Consider the following 17517-nt stretch of genomic DNA (forward strand, 5'->3'; position numbering starts at 1 on the left):
AGAAGCTTTTCAAAATTTAACCCAAGTGTTCAATCTAACATGGAGAGATGCTGTGCTACTTTTAAGCCAAACACTAACTGTTGCAGAAAAGCAGGCAGCCTCACAGGCAGCAAAAACATAGATAAACAGCATATCTTCTATAGCCAGTCTGAAAGTCTTAACGGAAGAAGTCTAAAATAAAAGAAGGTGAGAAAGAGACACGATCCCCATTCCCAACAGAAAGAGAAACAGTGCCCCTTGAAAACCCTAATTAGAGCCCTAGTAATCACATAAATAAGTAGAAAACACCTTCTGATTTCTATTTTAAAAGGCTTGCAAAGAACCAGAACCAAACATCTTAATTACTCTAAACTGTTTTTGTTGAACCAAAAACCAGATGAAAATTCCCCTGCCTTTTTGGAAAGGCTGAAAAGAAATTTAGTGAAACGCAACTTTGTCTCCCAATTCAATAAAAAGGAAAAAAAATTTCATTAGTCAGGAAGCCCTTGACATCAGAAGGAAGTTCCTGAAACAGGTTCTACGTAAAGATGCTACTAGTTTTCTCACCCTCAAGTTGAAACTTTGTAATATGTCAATAATATTCTCCTCTGCACCCCAACTGAGGGGATCTCAGGAAGCTACTAATGCTCTCCTCAATTACTTAGCAGAAAGGGAATATAGGGTCTCAAATTCTAAAGCTAAGTTCTGTCAAACTTCAGTAAAGCACCTAGGTCTAGTCTGATGAAAAGGAATAAAAACACCAGATGAGGAAAGGATTAAGCTCATTTTAACAGTTAAAGGGATTATTGGGCATTACTGAATTTTGCAGAGTGTGGGTGCCTGGGTACGGTGAAATAGCTCATCCTTTATAATACCTCAGAAAAGAAGCTCAAGCAGCTAGAACTCACTCCCTAACTTGGGAAACTAAAACATAAAAGCCTTAGACCAGCTAAAACAAGCCTTACTTAAAGCATAAGTCCTCTGTCTTCCCATAGGGAAGGAATTTAATCTCTATGTATCAGAAAGGAAGGAAATAGCCCTGGGAGTTTTGGCTGAGGCTTGACGTCCAGCTCAACATCCAGTGGTTTAACCATGGGGAATAAGTTACCTGTTTGCTCCCAACATAGTATAGCAGGGCTGCTGTCCTCTAAGGGAAGTCTCTGGCTAACAAACAATTGCCTCCTCAAATGTCAAGCTTTGCGCCAGAGGAATCTGCAGTCCAGCAAAAAAACAAAAACAAAACAAAGTAAAAAAAAACAAAAAGCTGCCCTTGCCTGAACCCAGCCAGTTTTTCCCAGAGTAAACTAGAGAACTTGAACATGATTGAGAACAGGTAGTGGTGCAAACCGGTAAAATAAATGACAAGAATCACTGTTGACCTTCTTTGTAAAGTTTTAATTAATGAAAAAGAATTTTCTCAACGTGTGCTTAGCTTAATCAAAAGTGGATATCCAAACTATGAATATATTTAAAAGTCCTGTATGTATTTCTCTTTAAAATCTTGTTTTATCTGGAAGAAGTTTCTTTCTCAGTCATTTGAATTACTTTTCTCCACTGTCTTGCCACTCTTAGTGTGTGCCTAAAAGACCCTAGAATGACTTCTGGTGGCCTGGGACTCCTTGGAAGAATATAAAAGGGAGACATATAGAAGTTTCCATGCCACTAACTATGCTGGAAGGAGTCAAACTTTATCTACACCTAGAAAATAATTAAAACAACTTACCAGGTTTTACAATCAAGTGAAAAATTGCTAAGAATTACCATTATGATATGTAATTAAAACTACTGGAAATAAATTTACTTGCAAGGTATCCGACAACAGTAAAATGTGTTTATAGTAAAAGATTACAAAAAGGCATGGAAATGTACATTTTGCCTAGAACCCCCAGCCCATGGGTTAGTGCCTCTTCCCCACATAACATAAAAAGTAGCCTGGGAAAAAAATTCAAGCTGCAGGCACAGATAAGGGAACTAGCACTGGATGTTGTGCCTGGAGACACGTCCAAGGCTGCACAGATAGAAAAAACCTCCGGCCCATTTGGGTAAAAACTTGCACAAACCTCCAGCTCACTCAGATAGGGAACAAAGCTTGCCATAGAAACCGTGTTTGTCCTTTGTACTGTTCATGACCTCCCAGGATATTTCTTCTGTTTTTGTGAGCATCGGAACAGTGGGATCCAGCGGGTTCCAGTGGGCACTCTACTTTCCTTTATTAGGACTATAAGTCTGGCTTCTACGAATCATCATTTCAGCCCCTGATTGGTCCTGTGCCAAGCTTCCATTTCAGCTTCTAATAGGTCCTGGGCCAAGCTGAGCAGCCTCTATGAATCATCACTTCAGCTCCTGATTGGTCCTGGGCCAAGGTTCTGGACCAAGGTGAGTTAGCATTCCCCGAGACAGCCTACAGAAAAAGCACATTTCTTCCTCTTTCCAGTCCTGTCCAGATCGCCTAGACTCTCCAGAGCCCACAGGATGGAAAGATTAAGTTGGCTGAACCTCAGAAATGGCAGCAACCCCTCCCCTCCAGGGGCTCCATCCCAGGGAGAGATCAGAATTCTGTGGTATAACTCTGGCTGGAGTTGCTGAACTTTCCACAGGGAGGTCTTACCCAGTGAGGAGGGATGCATCAGGGTCTCATTTAAAGAAGCAGTCTGGCCACGATCTGGCACAGCAGCTGTGTTGCTTTATGGGGAACTCCTCCCAGTCTAGACGACACGGAATCCCCAGAGCTGGTGGGCTAGAACGGCTGACTCAAACCACAGAGATGGTGGCCACCCCTCCCTCTGAGAACTTGGTCCATCTCAGTCTTCAGCCTGCTGTCACTGGCTGTCTCGAATTCCAAGCCAGTGGGTCTTATCTTCTGAGATGCTATGAGAGTGGCACCCATAGAATGAAACCACTAGGCTCCTGGGATTCAGCCTCCTTCACAGGGGAATGCACAGATAAATGTGCCACCTTGCCAGAATTCCTGGGGCCAGAGTATGCAACACAATTCCAGGGTCTCTGTGCATGCCCAAGTGGCTGCTCCGCTGAGACTGCACAGCTCTGTGCTTTGGACCCAAGACCCCGATGGTGTGGGCCCACGAGGGGAATCTCCTTACCTGCATGTTGCAAAGATCCATGTGCTAAGTGTGGTTTCCCAGATGGGGTCACACAATCACTCACCACCTCCTTTGGCTGGGGATGGGAACAACCCGGGCTCTGTGCCAGTCCCATGTGGGTTATCCTCCCACTCTACTTTTCCTCCCTCTCATGGGTCAAGCTGTCCGACTAGCCAGTAGTCAGTCCCAATGCAAGAACCTGGATACTTCAGTTGAAGGTACAGAATTCACTTGCTATTTTCTTTCCTTTTCGTGAGAGCCATCGACTATAGCTGCTTCAAGTCAAGCCATCTTGGCCGGAGTTGTTATTTTTGTTTAGAGTTTGTTTAGATTCCTTGATCTCTGAGAGTAGAATTTGTGTAAAATTTGCAGCATTTTAACCATTAATTCACCAAGCAATTTTTCTGCCCTAATTTTTTTTTGGACTCCATTTGAACATTTATTTGGCTGCTTGAAACCATATCACAGCTCATGGATATTGTGTTAATTTTTCCATCTTGTTAATCTTTTTTAATTTTAGTAGTTTCTATTGCTGTCTTCAGGTTAACTAATCTTTTCTTCTGAATATTAGTATACCTTCAACCCATGCAGCACACTTTAATCATTTCAGACATTGCAGTTTTTATCATTAGGAGGTCAAATAGGGTCTTTTAAAAACACGTTTCTTCCATTTCTCTACTTAACATATGTAGCCTTTCCTGTAACTTCTTGAAGATATAGAATACGGTCTTGTTAAGTGACTATTCTTATCTTCTAGTTTTATAATCTGAGTCATTTCTGATGTGGAATTAATTGAGTTTTCTTCTAATTATGGATTATATCTTTATATTTCTTTGCATGTCTGGAAATTTTATTACATGTCAGATATTGTAAGTATTTCCTTTTAGAGTGATGCATAATTTTGTACTTTTAAAAATATTCTTGAGCTTTGGTTTGGAATGCAGTTAAATGACAGACACATTTTGATCTTTTGGGGTCTTGATTTTCAGCTTAATAAGGCAGAATTAGAATGTGTTTATTTAGTCTGGGATTATGTTGGTTTTTTTTCCAAGTACTAGGTAAGTCAACTCTTAGTATTGTAATCAGTGTACCATGAGTTATGTGCTTTTTTACTCTAGCTGGTAGAAATAGGCAAAATAACAGACTCTGCAAGGACTGAGTACTGTTTGCTATCATCCTTTTATCTTTCTTCTCACCAGTACTCTGCATTGCAAACTCCAGCTGCCTTGGTTTTCCTGGACTCATTCTTTATCTTCTCAACTCAGGGTATCTACTGGATTCTGATTGTGTTCCCCTTCCCTGCACTGCTGACTGAAAACTTTCCCAAAGCACTAGACTGGGGCAATCACAGAGCTCACTACAACTGTAGAAACCACTGTCTTTCAATACCTGATGATCGGTGCCTTTCATTGTCTTTGTTTTATTTGTTTTGTTCACTTTTAAGTTGTTTTAGACAGAAAAATGAATCTAATCCTTGATATTATATTTCAATTGATTAAAGTTTCCAGTTTGATGTTTAAAGTTTTTCTTTTTTCTTTTTTGGCTTTAAATACAATTAATTCACATGACAACTTTGCGATGGAGGAACTGTTATTTGTACTCTCCTTTTCTAGAAATGGAAACTAAGGCTCAAAGAAGTTGGGCGTCTTGTCCAAGATCACACACACAAGAAAGGAACAGAGGCAGGATTTGAACCTAGCCTCCTCTAGCTTCAGAACATTCTACAACCTTAGTCCATGCTCTCAAAGGACAAAATTGGAAAGCATGAATTCGTGAGTGAAGAAGGAGCTGAAGGAACAAAGACAGAAAATTGCCCCATGAGCTCAGTGCTCAGTGGTAAACTTAAAGAGGAGACTAGAAATAATATTACCACACAGCCGTGTCCAACTCCCAGGACATTTAATCCAAAGGTATTCAGACTTCCGGAGAAGCTGAATCCCAGGATCTTTGTAACCGGGGCCGTGACTGAGGGTATTTCCCTCATCCTGGTGCCAAAAGAAGAGAGGTCTTCACCCTCTACCTGTTTGCCACGTGTGTGTGTGTTGGTGATTCTTCTCATCTGGCAACACATGAACAAAACCAACAAGATGAACAAAGGCATTTATCTCTGCTATGAGAACCTCTCTGGGATCCCAGTTCCTCCTCTCAGACTTGTATAATGATGAGTCCATCAACTGGATACCAACTTGATCTTTGCAGGGCTACTTTTCTTTTGTTTCCCTATCAGTCCTAAATTAATCCCTATAGCAGATACTGTTAGTTGTTCTTCTACATCTATTGGCCCTTCTTTTTTTACTTACAAAACCCCTAAATCTGAGCTAAGATCAAGATAATCCCAAATAAAGGCATTTTTTCAGCCTCCTTTATAGCTAGGTGTGACATTAAGACTGTGGGAAAATGAGAATTAAGGGGAAGCAATGTGTGCAAATTCCAGGTTGTGCCTTCCAATCCCATTCTCTATTGTCCTGCTGGTTGGAATAGAGATCCAGCTCCTGAGGTCTTCATCTATGAAAGTCAGGGAAATGCTCTTAGAAATGATGGAAGTAAAGACAGAAGAAACCTGGGTTCTTAGCACTGAAGCTGCCCTATCAGCTTTTACTCAGACTGGCACTTCAGAGATAAGCTATTATTTTGCTTAAGTCACTGTAATTTTTGGGTCTCTGATATTAATGAATACACCATCATCTTTTCCTCTTATGACTTTCTTTTTTTAATTTTTAGGTTTTTTTTCAATAGGTTTTTGTGGAACAAGTGGTGCTTTGTTACATGTGTAAGTTCTTCAGTGGTGATTCCTGAGATTTTGCTGTACCCGTCACCTAAGCAGCGTGCGATATACCCAATGTGTAGTATTTGTATGCCTAGCTACCCCTCACCCATTCCCCTGAGTTTTCAGAGTCCAATGTATCATCCTTACACCTTTGTGTCCTCATAGCTTAGCTTCCACATATGAGAGAACATGCGATGTTTGGTTTCCCATATCTGAGTTACTTCACTTAGAATAGTAGTCTTCGATTCCATCCAGATTGTTGTGAATGCCATTATTTTGTTTCTTCTTATGGCTGAGTAGTATTTTATGGTATCTATATTTATCACATTTTCTTTATCCACTTGTTGATTGATGAGCACTTGGGCTGGTTCCATATTTTTGCAATTGCAAATTGTGCTGCTATAATCATGCATGTGCAAGTAACTTTTTCATATAATGACTTATTTTCTTCTGGATAGATACCTAGTAGTGAGATTGCTGGATATAATGGTAGATCTATTTTTAGTTCTGTTTTCCGTAGTGGTCTTACTAGTTTACATTCCCACCAACAGTGCACAAGTGTTCCCTTTTCACCGCATCCCTATCAATGTCTAGTATTTTTTGATTTTTTGAATATGGCCATTCTTGCAGAAGTGAGGTGCTATCGCATGGTGGTTTCAGTTTGCATTTTGATAATTAGTGATGTTGAGCATTTTTCCATGTGTTTCTTGGTCATTTGTATATCTTCTTTTGAGAATTGGCTACTCATGTCCTTAACCCATTTTTGATGATTATTTTTGGGTTTTTTTTCTTTTTTCTTGCTGGTTTGTTTGAGTTCTTTGTAGATTCTGAATATTACTTGTTTGTCAGATGTATACACTATGAAAAATTTCTCCCACCCTGTGGTCTTTCTGTTAACTCTGCTATCTATTTTGCTGTGCAGAAGCTTTTTAGTTTAATTAAATTATTGATCTAACATTTATGTAGACATTGCAAGTGAGTTAGAGATTCAACTTAATTTTTTTCTGAGTCCCAAACCAGTTGTACCAATACTACATTAAGGCTTCCAATACTGAAATAAAAATAATTTTCTAAAAGATAGTTATGTAAATGGGGAGGTAAGGAAATTTAAAAAAGAATGTCCATTACAATAATAATAAAAATGATTGCGAACCATTTTTCAACGATCACCAAAGACAGCGAGAAGTCTCCACTAACACACAAGTCAAATCTCAAGCAGCATTCTGACTGGAGAAAGGAGGAGTGTGAAAGTGAAATGGAGAAAAATGCAGGTAAAAATGGCTATGGTTACAATTCCCCCAAAAGAGGAGGTTAAAGTCAGAGCTGCACAAAACTCTCACTATCCAGGCTATCCAGGTCATTCTTTGTCTTGGGTGACATGGTCAGACACACCATCTGGATCACATTGATCATGGTGAAGCTGCACTCAAAGCCAGAAACTAGAAGCCCCGGGGTGCTGAACTCAGCTCATATGTGTTTTGCTTGGACCAGAGAAAATTATTTGTTTCTTTTATTTCTGAATTCATTCACAGTTTTTTATTGATGCATAATAACTGTACATATTTGTGAGGTACATGTGATAATTTGATACATGTATGAAACATGTAAAAATTAGATGAGGGTAATTTGTGTATCTGTCACTTTAAAAATGTATTTCTTTGTGTTGGGAAAATTTTGAATCTTTTACATTTTCAAAATATACAATAGATTATTAACTATGCCACCCTAATACACTACTAAACCATAGAGTTCATTCCGTCTATAAACTGAAATTTTGTACCTGTTAACTAACCTTTCTTTATTCCCTTCCTCAAACATATTTCCTAGCCTCTGGTAACCATCATTCAGCCTTCTACCTCCATTATATCAACTTATTTATCTCCCACATATAAATAAGAACATGTGACATTTGTTTTCAGTGCCTGGCATATTACACTTAATATGATGACTTCCAGTTTCATCTGTGTTGATGAAAATGACAGGATATCATTCTTTTTATGGCTGAATAGTATTATATTGTGCATGTATACCACATTTTCTTTAGCCATTGATCCATTGATAGACTATTCACCACATTTCTTAATGGGATATTTTAACTTAAAAACATCTTAAAGTCTTACTACTCTTGAAAAATAAAACTTATAACAATGAATTCACTTTCCCACATAAAAATATTTTGATAGGCCTCTTCATTTTAATTTACTCAATCTTGTTCGGTTCCTGGCCTTTATAGGCAGTTGAATTTGCATCACTGGGCTACTGAGGGAAAGTGTGTTTAAAGTGGGTTAATCACAGAGGTAGAGCACTATTTAGTGGCACTGCGAGAAAAGGGCCATCATCCTCCATACCCTAGAATGGTAAATCCACCAACAGCTTGCATCACACACCTGGAAAAGCCACAGGCACTCAACGTCAGGCTGTGAAAGCAGCCATAAGTGATGTACCCTGCAGAGTCACAGGAGCAGAGCTGCCCAAGGCTGTGGGAGCCCACTTCTTGCATCAGCATGCCCTGGATGTGAGACATGAAGTCAAATGAAATTATTTAAAAGCTGTAAGATTTAATGACTGCCCCACTGGGTTTCAGACTTTCATGTGGCCTGTGGTCCCTTTGTTTTGGTTAATTTCTCCCATTAGAAATCATAATATTTACCCAATGCCTGTACCTTTATTGCACCTTGGAAGTACTTAACTTGTTTTTGATTTTACAGACTTATAGGTGGAATAGACTTGTTCTCAAATGAAACTTTGGACCTAGACTTTTGGGTTAAGGTTGGAATAAGACTTTGGGGAGCTGTTGGGAAAGCAAGATTGGTTTTGAAATGTAAAAAGACATGAGATTTGGAAGGAGCCAGAGGAAGAAAGATATGATTTGACTCTTTGTGCCCACCCAAATCTCCTCTAGAACTGTAATATCCATGTGTCAAGGGAAAAATCAGGTGGAAGGTGATTGGATCTTTGTGGCAGTTTTCCCCATGGTATTTTTATGATAGTGAGGGAGTTCTTACAAGATCTGATGGTTTAAAAGTGGCAGTTTCCCCTGCTCTCTCTCTCTTGCAGCCATGCAAGATGTGCCTTCCTTCTCCTTCACCTTCTGCCATGATTGTAAGTTCCCTGGGGTCTCCCCAGCCATGCAGAACTGTGAGTCAATTAAGCATTCTTTGTTTATAAATTACCCAGTCTCAAGTAGTATCTTCATAACAGTGTGGAAACAGACTAATACACCCAACATCTGTTATCATTAGAGAAATGAAAATCAAAGCCACAGTGAGATAACCATTTAATAATACCCAAAGGAGGTTTAATTGACTCACAGTTCTGCATGACTGGAGAAACTATGCAGAATACATGAATACATGAAAAATACAATGGGTATTACTAAAAAGTCATAAATGCTGGTGAGGTTGTGGAGAAAAGGGAACACTTCTACCCTGCTGGTGGGAGTGTAAATTAATTTAGTCATTGTGAAAAGCTGTGTAGCAATTACTCAAAAACTTAAAACAGAATTACCATGCTAGCTGGACTAACAAAGGAAAAAATAAAGATTTAAATAAACACAATTAAAAATTACAAAGAAGATGTTTCCACTGACCTCAAAGAAATACAAATAATTATCAGAGACTTCTATTAACACCTTTATGACCACAAACTAGAAAATCTAGAAAAAGTGCTCTGCCTTTCATGAAGAGATCTGATTGTCACACATTCTTTGAACTTAATCCTCCGAGGAATTGAAGGAGTGACTGATGTGAAGAAATCTGTACTTCTGAAATATCCCTCTGGCAGCAGCAGAGTTGAGGATAAAGTAGGAGGGAGAGATGAGACAAGATCAATTAGAAGATTATGGTAATAGTTAAAGCAAAATATCATGAGGCTTGCATTAAAGCATTGGCAGTAAGCCTCATTCCAGTACTCTTTTCAGAATCCATGCCTTCAGATGCAAGATTATGTTTGAGAAAGTTTCTTTTGATACTTCCACTAAAAAAACCTGAGCCAGTAGTAAACAGAAAGTAGCTCATGTTAACTTGCATGAGCCCAGCTGTACACATACGTTCTCAAATTTGTTTTCTGTGGCAGCATGTGGTTAGTATGAAATCAACCAAGGTAAAATGCAAATCAGAAATCAGGGCTCTATTTTTTTTTTATAAAAAGTATTAGTTGTTAAACATTTTTCAATTCACCACTAAATTGAAATTCCCTTGGGAAGGGGCTCTGGTAAAATCTGTATGCTAAATTCTCAACTGTAATGAGTAATGTTCTAATGTGGCTCCAGTATTCTCTTCAATAACAACCTTGTTTAGATTCAAAGCTAATCATGCACAAAAGTATTAATTATATATTTAAGACACTTTATGCATCTAAATTTATTTGTGCTCATTCATGTGTTAGGTTCATTCTCATCTTCTTGTAATGTAATGTTATTCATAAATTTATAAAGCATTAAAAACTTATAGTTTTTAGTATTATGGATAACATTTTGTCTAAAGAAACTCAGAAAAATATTTATTTATATTTATTTTCACTCTTTTAAAAATATCTGTTCTAAAGCAGCACGTTTTATAGCAGGGGAAATGCTACTATCCCATAACATAATGGCAAGGTACTCTTATGTTATAGAGAGGGCAGGCTGTTTAAAAGTTAGTGGTATACAAACATTTTTCAGTGGAAAGAAGACTTATTGCAAATAACATCTTATGGAAGTGAAATAAAAGATTAGTATAAGGTTGTCATGAAATATTTTCAAAATTGGCAAATATTGGCAGTTTGCTCTCAGGAAGTTAACAGCAAATTCATTTTAACAGCATCTGCACTTCTTTCTAAACTATAGTTTGTGAGAAATGATATTTACAACTTCTTAGTTTAAATGTATAGATATGTTGCAATCTCAGAAGCAAATGGGTTTAAGTTAGTTTTTGCTCCTCTTGCTGAACAAAATCCCTCTCAGTGGCACGGGTTAATAAATAATAGATCAAGGGATTTTGTACAGTGGACTATCCAACTTCTTTCATACCAGTCTTGTTTTATTTTCTCCTTTAGACAAATGTTACTGAGAATTATAACTATTTAAATGGTGTTAGGTTATGGTGAAAATTTTTGCTTTCAGTAAATTTGTAAATTTTCTGTTGGAAAGCCCTACATAACTGCTTTTTATTAGCATGTCATATTCCTGGAATAATATATCTTTTTCCAACCTTTGAGATTTATAATTTCCTATAGCAAGTAAGTGTCTCTCCTTAGTAAGTAGTAAAGAGAGCCATATGTCTCTTATTTGGGCAAACTCTATAGATACTCAGGTATCTACAGAATAGATCATTCTGCAGATAATGAATATTCATAGATAATGAGTAGATCATTAGCCACCTTTAGAAATGAAGGAGTTTTGGAGAATCTTTGACCAGACTCTCCTTTTCAAAAAAAAATAATTAAAAGAGAAAATTACATTGGAGATAATACAGTAGGCTCTTGCTTCTCCCAATAAACTCATTTCTAGAGGGGAAAAGATGGCTGACAAGATGCAGCCAAGAAGCACCGTTCCCACTGAGAGAGACAAAATTGTTGAGTAAACCACCATAATTTGGGCAAATTGTCAGAATAAAAAACGCTAAGACTGGATGAAAAAGAAATACTGAAGTCAACAGTGAAGAAAGAGAAAGCTTGGAAACCTCCATGGGTTGCCTGAATGCCAGGTTTAGTTCCCAACCTCGAATGGCTCAAGGGTAAGGGGTGAATGAGAGAACTGAGAGACAATTCAATCTCATCATGGACCCATGAGATCTTAGCTACTGGAGACTCCACATCTCTCATGGATATGTGAGCTGGCAGTGGGATCTCTTCTGGAAGCAAGTAGAGACTGGCCTTCAGATGGCATAAAGCCTGGGAGCTTTTGTGTGCTGGAGAGCTTGAGTGGAGGCCATAGATGCTCATCCCCTAGGGCTCCCCATCCCCTTCTGGGAGACGTGGGCTCCAGCTGACCTCTGAGCCAGGAAAAAGTGGAGCCAGCTTCCACTGGGACTGGGGCACAATTGCTCTGCAAACCCTCCTGTCCACCAGCCCTTCCCAGGGCCAATGGCTAGCCACCCCACAGAAGCAGATGCACAGTGCAGATGGTAGCCTAGCCTGAGTCATTGCTGCACGTGAGTACTTTCTCTGCTTATCTGGGAGCACATCAGTTATCTCACCACAGCAGGAAGCCAAACCCCAGCCATGGGAAGCCCCAGTACCCCAGAGCTGCTCAGGAATATAGAGCCAAGATCTGTGACTGGCACTCCAGAGGGGGTGGAGCCCCCACAATCAGAGTGCTGAGAGAGATTAGATGTGTAGGTCCCTGGGGCAGGGCAGGAGTGAGGTGTGCCTCCCTTCACAGGGCCAGTTCAGGAAAAGTGTGGCATATCTTCCTACTACAGCCTCCACCTTAGAAGGTACTGCAATCCAGAACAGCTAACAATAACAACAACAACAACAAAAGCCACTGGCACCATGCCAGTGATTGGAGGGGCCCCTCCAAGGCCCAAGGTCATACCTGGTTAAGAGGCCAACTGTGTCCTGCCCAATCACAGAGCATGCCCTTGAATGTACGAAGGTACAAAAGTGCTACATGTTTGGTTATTAAAATAGCTACCAGTTATTACTCAAACCCATCTACTCAATTGCAGCCCAAACTATAACACCAAAACTTTATCCCACTAAAATGTACACCTGTGAAAACAGGTGCAAAAATTCACCCACACATAAAAATTCTATTCAGAGCCCAGGCCCTCTGAAGGCATCCAGAAATGAAGCCAACTAACTATACTCAATGTATACCACAGTTAAAGGAACGTCAGCTCTCCCAGATGAGAAAGAATCAACACAAGGACTATGAAAGTCCAAAATCCCAGATTGCGCCTTACGTCAAAACAAGTAGACTAGTTCCACAGCTATGGTTCTTAACCAGACAGAAATGACCAAAATGACAGATAGAATTCAGAATCGGATGGCAAGGCAGCTTATTGAGATTTGGAAGGAAGTTTAAGCTCAATACAAGAAATCCAATAAAATGATTCAAGACATGAAAGAAAAAGTAGCCATTTTCAGAAAGAACCAAACTGAACTTGCATAGCTGAAAAACTCACTACAGAAATTTTATAATATCATCACAAGTATTAATAGCAGAATTGACCAAGCTGAGGAAAGAATCTCAGAGCTAGAAGATCTGTTCTCCAAATCAACTTAATCAGACAAAAATAAAGAAAAATAATTAAGAAAAATGAACAAAATCTCTGAATAATATGAGATTAAGCAAGAGACCAAATCTATGACTCACCGGTATTTTTGAGAGGGAAGGAGAGAGAAAAAGCAACTGGGAAAATATATTTGAAGATATAATCTACAAAAATTTCCCTAGTCTTGCTAAAGAGGCTGACATGCAGATCCAACAAACAGAGAACTCTGGCAATATACTATGCAAAAATCACCATCTCCAAGGCAAATATTCATCAGATTCATCAGGTCAACATTACAAAAAAAAGTCTTAAAAGAAGCTAGAGAAAAGGGTCCAGTCAAGTACAAAGGGAAGCCAATCAGAACAGCAGCAGACCTCTCATCAGAAAACTTACAAGCTGGAAGATTCAGGGCCTAATTTGGGTATCTTAAAGAAAAGAAAATCAAACTAAGAATTTTATTTCTGCCAAACTAAGCTTTATAAATGAAGCAGAAATAAAATCCTTTTCAGACAAGCAAGCACTGGAGGAATACATTTCAGTTAGACCAACATTACAAGAGGTCCTTAAGGGAGTGCTAAACATGGATTCAAATGAATGACAACTGTTACCACAAAAGCATACTCAGGCACACAACCTCCAGGCACTATAAAGCAAGTACACAATCTAGTCTACATAACTACTAGTCAACAAAACAATGACAGAATCAAAATCACACATACCACCACTAACGTTGTATGTAAATGAGCTAAACACACCACTTAAAAGACACAGTGTCAGGCTGGATAATAACACAGCACCCAGCCATCTGTTGTCTTCAAGAGACCCATCTGACATGTAACAACACCCAGAGGCTCTTAGAAAAACAAAAACAGAGAAAGTTCTACCTTACAAATGGAAAACAAAAAAGGAGCAGGAGTTGCTATTCTTACATTGAATAAAACAGACTTTAATAAAACTGGACAATTATGAAGAAGGGCATTATGTAATGATAAAGAATGCAGACCAACTGGAAACCTTAACTAGAATAAACATATATGCACCCAATATTGGGGTACTCAGATTTATAAAACAAGTTCTTCTTGGCCTATGAAAAGACTTAGATAACTACACAAGAATACTGTGAGACTTCAACACCCCACTGACAGCATTAGACAGATCATCAAGGTGGAAAACTCACAAAACAATCTGGATTTACACTTGACACTTTACCAATTGAATCTGGCAGACATCTATAGAACACTACACCCATCAGAAACAAAATATACCTTCTTCTCATTTACACGTGGAACATATGCTATGGTTTACCACGTGCTCAGTCATAAAGCAAGTCTCAATAAATTAAAAACCCTGAAATTGTACCAGGCACACTCTTAGACCATACTGCAATAGAAATAAAAATTAATATCAAGAAGATCTCTTTCAAAACTACACAAATTTATGAAAATTAAACAACTTGCTTCTAAATAACTTCTGAGAGGACATTGAAATAAGGACAGAAATCAAAAAATTCTTTGACATTAATGAAAACAAGGACAAAACGTACCAGAGTTTCTGGAATGTAGACACAGCAATGTTAAGATGAGAGGTTATTACCTTCTTCAAGAAGTTATAAAAATCTCAAATTAACAATTTCACTTTGTACCTAAAAAAACTAGGAAATAAAGAACAATCTATCCACAAAGCTAGCATATAAAAAGAAATAATTAAAAAACTTATTGAAATTGAGAGGCAAAATGTATACAAACAATCAATGAAATATAGAGTTATCAAAAAAATAAATATGATTGATAGAATGCTAACTAGATTAAGTACAATCAGAAGTGATGAAGATGGTTTTGTGGGCGGGACCAGGGCCACCCTGCTGTGTGCCACTGAGGTACTTAGTGCCCTGCTTCCCAGCCATTCTAGCCTTAGCTAAAAGGGGCTAAGGTACAGTTCAGGCCATGGCTTCAGAGAGCGCAAGCCCCGAGCCTTGGCAACTTCCATGTGGTGTTGAACCTGTGGATGAACAGAAGTTAAGAGTTGACAGTTACCTAGATTTCAGAGGATGTATGGAAATACCTGGATGTCCGAAAAAGTTTGCTGCAGGTGTGGGGCCCTTATGGAGAACGTCTGCTAGGACAGTGCAGAAGGGAAATGTGGGGTTGAAGCAACAAAAAAACACAGAGTCCCCACTGGGACACGGCCTAGTGGAGCTTTGAGAAGAGGGCCACTGTCCCCCAGACCCCAGAATGGTAGATCCACCAGAAGCTAGCACCGTGCACCTGGAAAAGCCACAGACACTCAATACAAGCCTGTGAAAGCAGCCTGAAGGGAGACTGTACCCTGCAAAGCCACAGGCGCAGAGCTGCCCAAGACCATGGGAATCTACTTCTTGTTTCAGCATGACCTAGATGTGAGGTATGGAGCCAATGGAGATCATTTTGGAGCTTTAAGATTTGACTGCCCCACTGGATTCTGGACTTGCATGGGGCTTTCAGCCCTTTTGTTTTGGTCAATTTCTCCCATTTGGAATGGGTGTATTTACCCAATGCTTGTACTCTCATTTTATCTAGGAAGTAACTAACTTGCTTTTCATTTTGTAGACTCATAGGTGGAAGAGGCTTGCCTGGTTTCAGATAAAACTTTGGATTGTGAACTTTTGAGTTAATGCTGAAATGAGTTAAGACTTTGGGGACTGTTGGGAAGGCATGATTGGTCTTCAAATGTGTGGACATGAGATTTGGGAGGGGCCACATGTGGAATGATATGGTTTGGCTGAGCCCCACCCAAATCTCATCTTGAATTGTAGCTCCCATTGTTCCCACATGTTGTGAGAGAGAACAAATGGGAAATAATAGAATCGAGGGGGTGGTTTCCTCCATACTCTTGTGGTAGTGAATAAGTCTCAGGAGTTCTGATGATTTTATAAGGGGTTTCTCCATTAGCTTGTCTCTCATTTATATCATTGCCTGCCACCATGTAAGACATGCCTTTGTTTTATCCTCACCTTCTGCCATGATTTTGAGACGTCCCCAGACACATGGAACTGTGAGTTCATTAAACCTCTTTTTCTTTATAAATTACCCAGTCTTGAGTATGTCTTTATCAGCAGGATGAAAACAGACTAATACAAGTAGGATTTCTACACACCAATATCATCTAGGCTGTGAGCCAAATCTAGAACACAATCCCACTTAACACAGCCACAAAGCAAATGAAATACCTAGAAATACAGATAAGCAAGAAGGTGAAATATCTCTACAAGGATAACTAAAAAACACTTCTGTAAGAAATCAGAAAGAACAAAAATAAATGTAAAAACATCCTGTGCTCATGGATTGGATTATTCTACCAAATAGACACAGTATGTTCATCCCTGCACCATTTGGAAAGCAAGGACGTGAAATCAACCTAGATGCCCATCAATGCTGGATTGGGAATGAAAATGTGGTACATACATGCCAGGGAATACTATACAGCCATAATAAAGAATGAAATCATGTACTTTGCAGCAGCAGGGATGCAGCTGGAGGCCATTCATGATCCTAGGAAAATTAATGTAGGAACAAAATAACAAAAACTGCGTATTCTCACTTATAAGTGGGAACTAAACGTTTTGCACATATGGTCATAAACATGGGAACAATAAACACTGGGACTACTAGAGGAGGAACAGAAAAAGGGGAGCATCATTTGATAAATCTACCTGTTGGATACTATGCTCACTACCTGAGTCCAATAAGCCCATGTAACAGTTATACACATGTGCCCTTTGTATCTAAATAAAAGCTGGCCTTAAAAAATCTATTTCTAACCATCTTTTTCTTGGGGTTGCGCTACTGTCCAATGAGCGCATAGTGAGGACAGTACTGCTAACACCTAAAAAAAAAAAAAAAAAAAAATCTATTTCTAACTATGTCCCTTATAAAATGCCAAGGAAAAGATGAGACTATTCAAAGAATTTTTAGAAAATCTACCACTTAAAAAAATCACATGCATTTTAAAATATAGAATCAAAACTTAATGCAATAGTGGCAGTGATACTTTAAGTTGAATACTTTTCACTGAATTGTATTTGATATCAAAAGCACGTCATCCCTATCAGCACATATATATACACTGGTCATATAAATATTTAAAACAGCTTAAGTCCAAATGTTAAATCTGCATTCTTTATGTTTTAGCATTATTTTCCAGTATTGATAATACCTATTCATCTATAAACATTACTCCCTTGAGGAAGGACTATAACATAAAATTATGCTAATCAGCTTAATGATTTACTATCGCTTCTCAGAATAAAGTATTTTTAAATATTACCAGTAGTCAACCATTCAAAATGAAAAGAAAACGTAATTAGCCAACATGATGTATGCACACATCTGGATTTGAAGCCCAATTCCACTTCTATTTAGGGTATAATATTGAGCTAGTCATTTTTCCTCTTTGTATTTTCTACAGTAAAATAAAGTTAATAATATAGTTATCT

General features: G+C 38.6%; 1 pseudogene; it reads left to right on the top strand.

Annotated features, from left to right (window-relative positions):
• Positions 1 to 16841: 16841 nt before the first annotated feature.
• Positions 16842 to 17000, top strand: LOC135269386 (U4atac minor spliceosomal RNA; annotated as a pseudogene).
• Positions 17001 to 17517: the final 517 nt, after the last annotated feature.

This window comes from Aotus nancymaae, unplaced genomic scaffold (genome assembly GCF_030222135.1).
Source record: "Aotus nancymaae isolate 86718 unplaced genomic scaffold, 86718_ANA_hifiasm-v0.15.2.pri h1tg000004l, whole genome shotgun sequence".
Lineage (NCBI taxonomy): Eukaryota > Metazoa > Chordata > Mammalia > Primates > Aotidae > Aotus > Aotus nancymaae.